This window comes from Triticum aestivum, chromosome 4A (assembly GCF_018294505.1).
Source record: "Triticum aestivum cultivar Chinese Spring chromosome 4A, IWGSC CS RefSeq v2.1, whole genome shotgun sequence".
Lineage (NCBI taxonomy): Eukaryota > Viridiplantae > Streptophyta > Magnoliopsida > Poales > Poaceae > Triticum > Triticum aestivum.
The window spans coordinates 323,688,088-323,698,370 of NC_057803.1; positions in this window are offsets into that span (position 1 = coordinate 323,688,088).

Here is a 10,283-nt window from a genome sequence, read left to right on the forward strand (position 1 = left end):
ACCCAGGTTCATCCCGAGGCCATCCTTTGAGGCGTCTCATCCCAACCAACAATTTGCACCGCCCAAGCACTATGGTGGCCCCGCTGCTAATGCTGCTCCATGCCCCAATGTGGTGACATGCTTCAAGTGTGGAGAGCCGGGTCACTATAGCCGAGAGTGTCCCCAGAACAACAACCCCAATCAAACTGGAAAGTCCGTAGGCCGTGGTAAGCCAGCGGGGAAGACTTTCTACGCCAAGCCGGCCACCACTACACGTGGCCATGTCAATTATGTTTCAGCCGAGGAGGCTCATGAGGATCCTAACGTCGTCCTTGGTACGCTCCTTGTTAACTGCCATCCGGCATCTGTTCTTTTCGATACTGGAGCATCTCATTCATTCATATCCGAGAACTATGCTCGATTGCATAACACGAGATTCTGTGACATGCCCTCTACCATGGAAATTCAAACCCCTGGCTCTAGATGGCAAACTTCTAGAGTAAGCGATGGGAACAAAATTCTTGTCGATAGGCTTGTCTTCCTTGCATCCTTAATAGCTCTCAAGTCCTCGGACATAAACATCATCTTGGGTATGGACTGGATGTCAGCTCATTATGCTAAGATTGATTGTGCCACTAGAACCGTTCAACTTACTCACCCGTCGGGTAAGATAGTTAACGTCATAACCCGAGTGGCCAAACTCCAACTTTACTCCCTAAATGCCAACCCCCTTCCGGACCCTGAGGATGTTCCGGTAGTCTGAGACTTTCCGGATGTTTTTCCAGAAGAACTGCCAGGTGTTCCACCCGACAGGGATGTTGAGTTTGTGATAGACCTTGTTCCAGGAACCGTTCCAATTTCTAGAAGACCCTACAAGATGGCACCCTTAGAACTAGCCGAGCTTAAGAACCAACTCGATGAGTCCTTGAAAAAGGGTTTCATCCGTCCTAGTTCCTCTCCTTGGGCTTGCCCCGTCCTCTTCGTTAAGAAGAAGGATGGAACGGATCGAATGGTTGTGGATTACCGACCTGTCAACTTGGTCACCATCAAGAACAAATATCCGCTTGCCAGGATCAACGATCTGTATGATCAGCTCGCTGGATCCTCAGTCTTCTCCAAGATGGATTTGAGGTTGGGTTACCATCAAATCAAAATCAGAAATAGGGACATTCCCAAAACGGCCTTTGTTACTCATTATGGCCAATACGAGTACACCGTCATGTCCTTCGGTTTAACCAATGGCCCAGCCACCTTCTCGCGGTTAATGAACTCGGTTTTCATGGAGTACTTGGATAAATTCGTCGTAGTATACCTCGATGACATACTCATCTACTCCAAGATTGAAGAGGAACATGCCATACATCTAAGGCTGGGATTGATGAAGCTTCGAGAGCATCGCCTTTTATGCCAAATTCTCCAAGTGTGAATTTTGGTTGCCAGAAGTGACCTATCTAGGCCATGTAATCTCTGGTAAGTGTATTGCTGTCGATCCCGAGCGAGTTCAAGCCGTCCTTGATTGGACTCCACCTGAAACGGTCAAGCAAGTTCGGAGTTTCCTTGGCTTAGCGAGCTATTGCCGCCGCTTCGTCGAGAATTTCTCCAAGGTTGCTAAACCTCTAACTGAACTCCTCAAGAAAGATAAAAAGTTCGAGTGGACTCCACAGTGCAAGTTCAGTTTTCAAGAACTGAAAAGACGCCTGACATCTGCCCCCGTACTGGTACCACCAGATTTCTCCAAGGATTTTATTATCTATTGCGACGCCTCGCGACAAGGACTAGGTTGCATGCTCATGCAAGATCGTCAGGTAATTTCCTATGCTTCACGGCAATTACACCCACATGAGGAAAATTATCCCACACATGATCTAGAGCTTGCAGCTATAGTCCATGCACTTAAAACTTGGGGACATTACCTTCTCGGTAATCGTTGCGAGATCTTCACCGATCACCAAAGTTTGAAATATATCTTCACCCAACCAGATTTGAATCTCAGGCAAAGACGTTGGGTTGAGTTGATCTCGGATTACAACTTAGGAATAACTTACACCCCGGGCAAAGCCAATGTCATGGCTGATGCACTAAGTCGTAAATCCTATTGTAACAACCTGATGTTACAACAAAGTCAACCACTTCTCCATGAGGAATTCCGTAAGCTTAATCTTCACATTGTTCCTCGAGGATTCCTATCCACCCTGGTGGCGAAACCTAACCTTATGGATCAGATCATAACCGCCCAGCGGTATGATAAGGGCATATCCCGGATTAAGGAAAACATTGCTAGCGGAGTTGCTAAATGTTTTTCCATGGATAAGCGGGGTGCTGTCTTCTTTGAGAACCGTTTGGTGGTTCCCAAGAAACAACATCTACGCCAATTGATCCTTAAGGAAGCTCATGAATCCCCTCTCACCATTCATCCCGGTAGTACCAAAATGTATCAAGACCTACGTCAGAGGTTTTGGTGGACTAGGATGAAGAGAGAAATCGCTCAATACATTGCTAATTGCGACGTTTGTCGTCGTGTTAAAGCAGAGCATCAACGGCCTGCTGGCACCCTTCAACCTTTGGCTATTCCTGAATGGAAATGGGATAAAATCAGTACGGATTTCATCACTGGGTCTCCCAGGACCAAGAGAGGGAATAATGCCATCTTCGTTGTGATCGACCGACTTTCCAAAGTAGCCCACTTTCTACCTGTTCGTGAGAGTATCACCGCCAGCCAGCTAGCTGAGTTATACATCTCCCGAATAGTGTCTCTTCATGGTGTTCCATTGGAAATTAACTCAGACCATGGGAGTCTCTTCACCTCTCGGTTTTGGGAAAGTTTCCAAAATGCTATGGGAACTCATCTCTCCTTTAGCACTGCCTTCCATCCTCAATCAAGTGGTCAAGTAGAGCGAGTCAATCGAATTCTGGAAGATATGCTCCGAGCTTCTGTCATCTCGTTCGGAATAAGTTGGGAGAAATGCCTTCCATTCGCGGAGTTTGCTTATAACAATAGTTATCAAGCCAGCTTAGGCAAGGCTCCTTTTGAAGGTCTCTATGGACGAAAATGTCGAATGCCTCTTAACTGGTCAGAAACCGGGGAAAGGCAACTCTTTGGCCCGGATATGATTCAGGAAGCAGAAGAGCAGGTTCGCGTTATTCGTGAGAAATTAAAAACAGCCCAATCTCGTCAAAAGAGTCAATATGACCGTAAACATAAGCCTATGACCTATGAAGTCGACAAGAAGGCTTACCTTCGGGTTACTCCGTTAAAGGGAACCCATCGTTTCGGTATCAAAGGCAAATTGGCCCCTCGTTACATCGGACCCTTTCACATTCTTGCCAAACGAGGAGAAGTTGCCTACCAATTGGAACTACCTCCGCATCTTTCCAGAGTTCACGATGTCTTCCATGTTTCACAACTCAGGCGTTGCTTCGCGGATCCTATCCGTGAAGTGGACCACGAAACGCTTGATCTACAAGATAACCTCTCTTATCGGGAATATCCCGTGCGTATCCTTGATCAAGCCGAGCGTACCACTCGACGCCATAATATCAAGTTTCTCAAGGTTCAATGGTCACATCATTCCGTGGAAGAAGCCACTTGGGAAAGGGAGGATCGTCTTCGACTCGAGTACCCCACCTTCTTTCCAGAGGATCCTAAATCTCAGGACGAGATTCTTTTGAGTGGGGGTGAGTTGTCACACCCTAGCTAGTCCATGCATTAGAATGTGCATCATGTTTAAATTTCTCTTAAATTTGAAATGGGGAAAGCAGAAACCCCCAACACCCCCCTGGAAAAACTAGGGTTTACTAAAATTATTTTCAATGAACCTAAAATGACCTTCTAAAAAGTTCACCCTCTTTGTCTTGGGTTAGAACCTCTGGCAAAATTGGTGCACAATTTTCTACGTCAACAGAAGGTCATTGAATTCAATCATAAGTATTTGAATTTGGGCATTTAAATGCTATAAAATAATTTAAATGCTCAAATAATTCTGGGAGTAAATGTTTCCTGTTGGAAATATTCTAAACAGAGGCCACATTTATTTTCAGGATTTTTGGAAATGTTCTAGTATTTTAAATAAAGCTAAACAGTTGCAGTTTAATAGAAAACAGAAACTAAAACAAAAAAAAGAGAAAGAAGCCCACCTGGGCCTTACCTGGCTCGGCCCAGCCTACTGGCTCGGCCAGTCACCCCCTACCTCGCGCCAGGAGGCAGGGGCGCGTGCTCGCCGCGCGCCGGCCACGCGTCGGCCACCTCCTGCTTTTGCCGACGCCGGGAGACGCCCAGAGGACGCCACGCGACCCCCATGTCTCCCTCTCATCCTCGCTCACTCCCCCCTCGTCTCCCTCTCTCTCTCCCGCGACGGCCGAGCGCGTACCTCGCCGCCCATCGCCGTAGCTGCCACCATAGCCACTCCCTCGCCCCTTCGACGAGCCCATTAGCTCCGCCTCGACTCCCTCGTCCTCCCCACCGAGTCACGCATCGCCGGAGGCCCTGCATCGCCGCCTTCGCCCTCGTCTTCAACCTCGGGCACCCAAGCCATCTCTGGTCGATTCGCCGCCGCCAGGACCTCCCCGAGCCCGCTGACCCCCTCTCCGACTCCGCTGTGAGCTCCTCTTCCTTTCCCCCTAGCTCCCGTGCTCGATTGGCCCCTGTAGCCGCCGTTTCCACCGCACCCGAGAGCTCCTCGCCGCCGGCCATGTCGCCGTCGTGGCTATGGCCGTGCAAGCATGCGTCTGAGCACACCACCGCATTCAGTGCGACCCAGGAGCCTAACGCATGCACCTCCTAGCCCTGCCGTGCACCGTACCCCCTTTTCCCTCTCCGCCCGAACTCCGGCCGCCGCCACGAGCTCGATTCCGGCGAGCTCGCTCCACCCCAGCTCCTCACACTTGCTCCTTTGGATGCGCGAGAGCCTGGGCTTCGCGCGGGTGGTCTACACCGTCGATTTGGTCACCTGAGGGCATTTTCTGAAGCCCTCCGCCGTCTCGGCCTCGCCGGCGACTCAACGCCGGCGGGATTAGCCCTGCTGACCGGTTGTTTGACCATTGACGTGGACTTGGTAGGGCCAGGTTGACTCCTTTGAGCCAATCACAAGTGGGCCCCCCTCTGCTAATTATCCAGATTAGTTTCTAACTAAAATTAGTTAGTTTAATTAGTATAGTCACTGACTAGTGGGCCCTGCGCAGTAATTAGGCTAACTAAACGTAGTTAGAGCACTGAGAGGCTGACAGAAGGGGCCCACCAGTCAGGTTTGACCTGGGCTGGCGCCTTTGACCTGCTGAGGTCAGCATGACGCAATGCTGATGCAGTAATGCATTTTCTGAATTTATTTTTATTCAGGAAATTCCAGAAAATGTTTAAAACTTCTAAAAACATAGAAATTCAACCGTAACTCCAAATGAAATAATTTATATATGAAAAATTATCAGAAAAATTCAATCTATCCATCTGTAATGATTTCATGCATGACAAAACAAGTTTACCTTGCTGTTTAGGCAGAATAAGGTAATGCACTATAAATGCCATGTTTAATGAACTAATATTTGAATCTTTGATTCAAATGAGTTCATTTATTTCTGTTATAGCTTGCATTAGGCCAAGACACATTCATATCGCCATGTCATAGCATGCATCATATTGTTGTATATCGTCATGTGTTGATTGTGTTCCGATGTGTTCTTCGTGGTAGGTTCTGCCTCCGAGGATATTCACGAGTATCCAACTGAAGGGCAGTATCCCATTACCACTCCATCAGGCAAGCAACCATTGATAATTCCGATACAAACCCATGTTCTCGCTTCTGCTCTTGCTCACTGCATTAAGACAACGCGATTCAAACTGCTGTGTGCTACGGTAGTTGAACCCTTATCCTCTGCATGACCTGTCATTGCCACGGTAACTAGATGAAACCCACTAGCATGTGTAGGAGTTGATTGAGCCATGTATGTGATTCCTACCTTGCTATGCCTGCTATGCTTAGAGTTGTGTCAGGTCTGGTTCATCTGGGAGATGGGCTAGAGTGAAATGCTTATGTCGGTAATGTGAGGGATGCGTTGAACATGTTTTGGTAAAGGTATCGATGAGAGGCCATGTAGGAGTACATGGTGGGTTGTTTCATTGAGGCCATCCCTAAGAACTGAGATCTGTATGTGTGATTTAAGATTCAGCTACTACCATGCATTAGGATCCTTAATTGACCCTCTCGGCTTCTTATCCACCCTAGTACTCTGTCCAGGAGTTGCAAATAGTTTCTGGTGTTTGTAGGTTATGTGTTGGCGGCCGTGCGTAGCGCTGACCCTAGGGGTGGGCTATTTTGCGGTAGATACACCGTGGCACGGTGTACCGAGTCACCTGTTTGGTGTCTCGGGAACCCTGTTCACATCGTCCGGGGCTGTATGTGGAAACCTCGGACGGACTCCCTGCAGATGGAACCTGGATAGGCGATAAACCTGGACTAGAGACTTAAGTGTTTAGGTAGGCCATGGCCAACACCCTCGCTGCGCTTCCGCTTGAAGGTTGCCGAGTACATGTCGTGTAAGCGGCGGTAAGTGGTGAAAGCGTGTATGACGAAGTACACCCCTGCAGGGTATAAACTATTCGAATAGCCGCGTCCGCGGTAAAGGACTACTTGGTTGCCTATACAGTTCATAGACAAGTTAATGGATACTACTAAAAGACTCAAGATAAGTGTGAGTACCGAGGATGGCCCTCTCGTAGGATGACGAGGGAGAATCCCCGGTGGAGTATTGTGTTGGTGAGTAGTGGACTCGTGTGCGAAAATTATTTACTGGTGGAGTTCCGTAGGATAGCTTAGCCAAGAGTCAAAGCTGGCTTGCTGCATCAACCCCACCGCCTTCTTGAAAATAAGCATGTATAGTAGGTTCTGATGTAAGACTTGCTGAGTACCTTTGTACTCATGTTTGCTTAATTACTGTTTCAGACGACACCGCCCACTCCGATCGGTTCTATGTAGACCTTGACGTCGACGAGTGACTAGCCACCCAGGTGGTGATCCTGGCCATGGAGGGCTTTATGTAGATAGACAGGCTTCGAGAAGCCTTCTTTCTTTCTAGAGTCTGTACTCAGACAGGTTGCTTCCGCATGTGCTTGTATGTTTGTATGACTTGAGTGTCGGGTCATGTGACCCCTATCTGTATGAACATGTTATGTATGGCTCTCTGGAGCCTTTACACAAAGTACTTGACTTGTAGAGTTTTGTTGTGATGCCATGTTGTATGTACTCATATCGGGCATATTGTGTGTATGATTGAAATGCTTGGTATGAGTGGGATCCGACAATCTAGTTGTTTATCCTTGGCAGCCTTTCTTATGGGGAAATGTAGTCTAGTGTTCCTCGAGCCATAGTAGTCCGCTACAGCCCGGTTCACCGGAGTCCTGCTAGCCCAGCACTACTGTTCAGGACACTTGACTGGCCGGCATGTGTTTCACTTCGTCCCTATGTCTGTCCCTTCGGGGAAATGTCACACGGTGACTTCCGGAGTCCTGCCTAGCCTGCTACAGCCCGGGGTTCCCCGGAGTCATGTCAGCCCAGCGCTACAGCCCGGAATCACTCGTTGATGACCGACATGTTCGATGTGATTCATGTATGCCTGTCTCCATAGGTCTGTGCCGCTTTGGGTTCACGACTAGCCATGTCGGCCCGGGTTCTCTGTCATATGGATGCTAGCGACACTATCACATACGTGAGCCAAAAGGCACAAACGGTCCCGGGCCATGGTAAGGCGACACCCGTGGGATACCATGCGTGAGGCCGCAAAGTGATATGAGGTATTACCGGCTAGATCGATGTGACTTGGAATCGGGGTCCTGACAGCATTGGCATCAGAGCCGGACTGCTTGTAGGTTCGTTGAGCCAAACCGGTCGATGTCGAGTCTAGAAATGCTCTAGTTATATGTAGGGGAATTGATTGTGGGAGGGAACGTAAGGTTCTTTTACTCCTTTACCTATGCCTCTGATTTGAGTCATTCTCTCCTCATTCGACGTGGGTTAAGGACTAGGCTCTCTTCCTCTATTAGGTTCATGTGTTACTAATCCGTTGTAGCTTATAGGATTGTTGTTACAAGTCCCAGTTCAGTTTCTACTATTCTTAGTATGTTGCTAATTGAATCAGAACCTTGATATGATGTTGTTGAGTGGTATTGTGAACTGTTGTGGATGTCTCAAATCTTTTTCTGAGCATTTACAGCCGTTATGCTGTCCAATTTTCCCTAGAAATTCTGATGTCTTTGTCTTGTGGTTGTGCTTTCAGATGGCCAACCGCGTTCATAACCAAGTGGTTCGCCTGACCCGGTGCCCCGACGTGCTCGGTCATACTGCTATGTTAGTCCGGGTCATGATCGAGACAGGTTACCGTTGGTATCCCGAATACACCGTCGAAGAGCAGTTCCGTGACTTTAACCAAAGCCAGTATTTCTGCACCGTCAGGATATTTCCTTCTTATCCTGGATCTACCGAGCCCCTTCACTGTTCCTATGGACTCGGGGTTACCGTTGAGATGGCTGTGCAGGATGCTGCGTATTCCATGATGACCATCATGCGAGTCCGGACTGGCCTGCTTCGGAACACCGACTTCCGATACATGCCAGCTTCACTTCTGGGAGCGCAAGGGTATCTTCAGGCCATCTATGCTGACTCCACTCAGGAGGACTCATTAACTCGTACCACTGCCGAGATGCTCGAAGATAAGGACCGAGAGAATCGGGCCTTGAGGTTGGAGCTTTTCAATACCCGTGCTGATCATTGGGCCACATTGACTCGGTTTGCACCTGCGGTGCAAGCTGGATGTATGGATACAAGGGACTTGTATCCTGTGAGATCAGCTCTGCCAAACATGGTGGATTTGCGTGATGTGGGAGGCGTCACCCCACCCCGTGGTCCCCACAGGCCACCGTTTGTTGGTCCAAGACCTCATCCTAGCCCCTATGGTCCATAGGCTCCTCAGGACTGTCTGTTCCCGGATGGTCATGTTGAACTTCCAGGCTACGGAGGTGACTTCTATGAGAACTACTACGGAGCTGTCTGAGTTAGTAGTAGTACCACTAGTATTGTAGTAGTTGTATCTCTAGTGTCCTGCGTGACTTGTGGAATATGACTTTGCGTGTAATCAACTCCGGAGGTGTAGACAAATAATGTATAGGAGCTTGGAATGCCTCCGATGAGATGTAATGTCTTTCATCATAGTTGTACTGTAGCCTGGGCTTGTACTAAACTATGTATGATGTGTATGAACGTTGGTATATATATGGCAGTTTTATATTACCATGACATACAGATGAACATCTCTCTATTCCGTGTTATCCATTACATTTTGCACTTCCTTGCTAAGTTTGAGGCATCCTTATCTAAACCATTGTCTTGTTTTCTCCTAGGATGGTCAACACCCGCAGCAACCCTGCTGCCTCGGAGCAGGGGGAAGCCAGTGCAGCTAGGGGTGAAAATCGGCCTCAGCCGCCTTCTCTGGCCGAAGTAATGCTGGAGGCAGAAAGAAACAAGCGAGAGACTAACCGCCTGCTAGAGCGGATTGAGCAGAATACTGCACGCCACCCGTGAAATGACCTGGTGTCAATTAATGACTTTATCAAGCTGTACCCACCAAAGTTTAACCATTCGGTCGAGCCCCTCGACGCGGATGACTGGCTTCGCAGCATCACCCACAAGCTACGTTCTGCCAACGTAGCCGAAGCCGACAAGGTTACCTATGCTGCCTATCACCTCGAAGGCCCTGCTAGCCTTTGGTGGGAAAACTTCGAAGCTATGCGCCCGGTCGGCCAAATCACTACTTGGCCTGAATTCAGTGAGGCTTTCCGTGAGCATCACATTCCATAAGGTCTCATGGATCGCAAGAGGGAGGAGTTCTACAACTTCACCCAAGGTAGACTGACTGTGAATGCCTATAGTCGTGAATTTGGGAATCTGGCATGCTATGCCCCTGAAGAGGTATCTACTGACGCTAAGAAGCAGGCAAGGTTCCGCAAGGGACTTAGCCCTGAGCTTCGCCGCGATCTTCGTCTGCACGAGTGCACCTCCTTCCAGAAGTTGGTCAATAAAGCCATCAGTGCTGAGACGGGCCAGACTGATTATGACGCTTCACGCAAGCACTCCCGTGATTTTGGCTCTTCATCCGGCTCTGGAACTCAGAAGCGCCGGGTGTGGATTCCAAGCACGGCACTGCCACCCAGGTTCATCCCGAGGCCATCCTTTGAGGAGCCTTGTCCCAACCAACAATTTGCACCGCCCAAGCCCTATGGTGGCCCCGCTGCTAATGCTGCTCCACGCCCCAATGTGGTGACA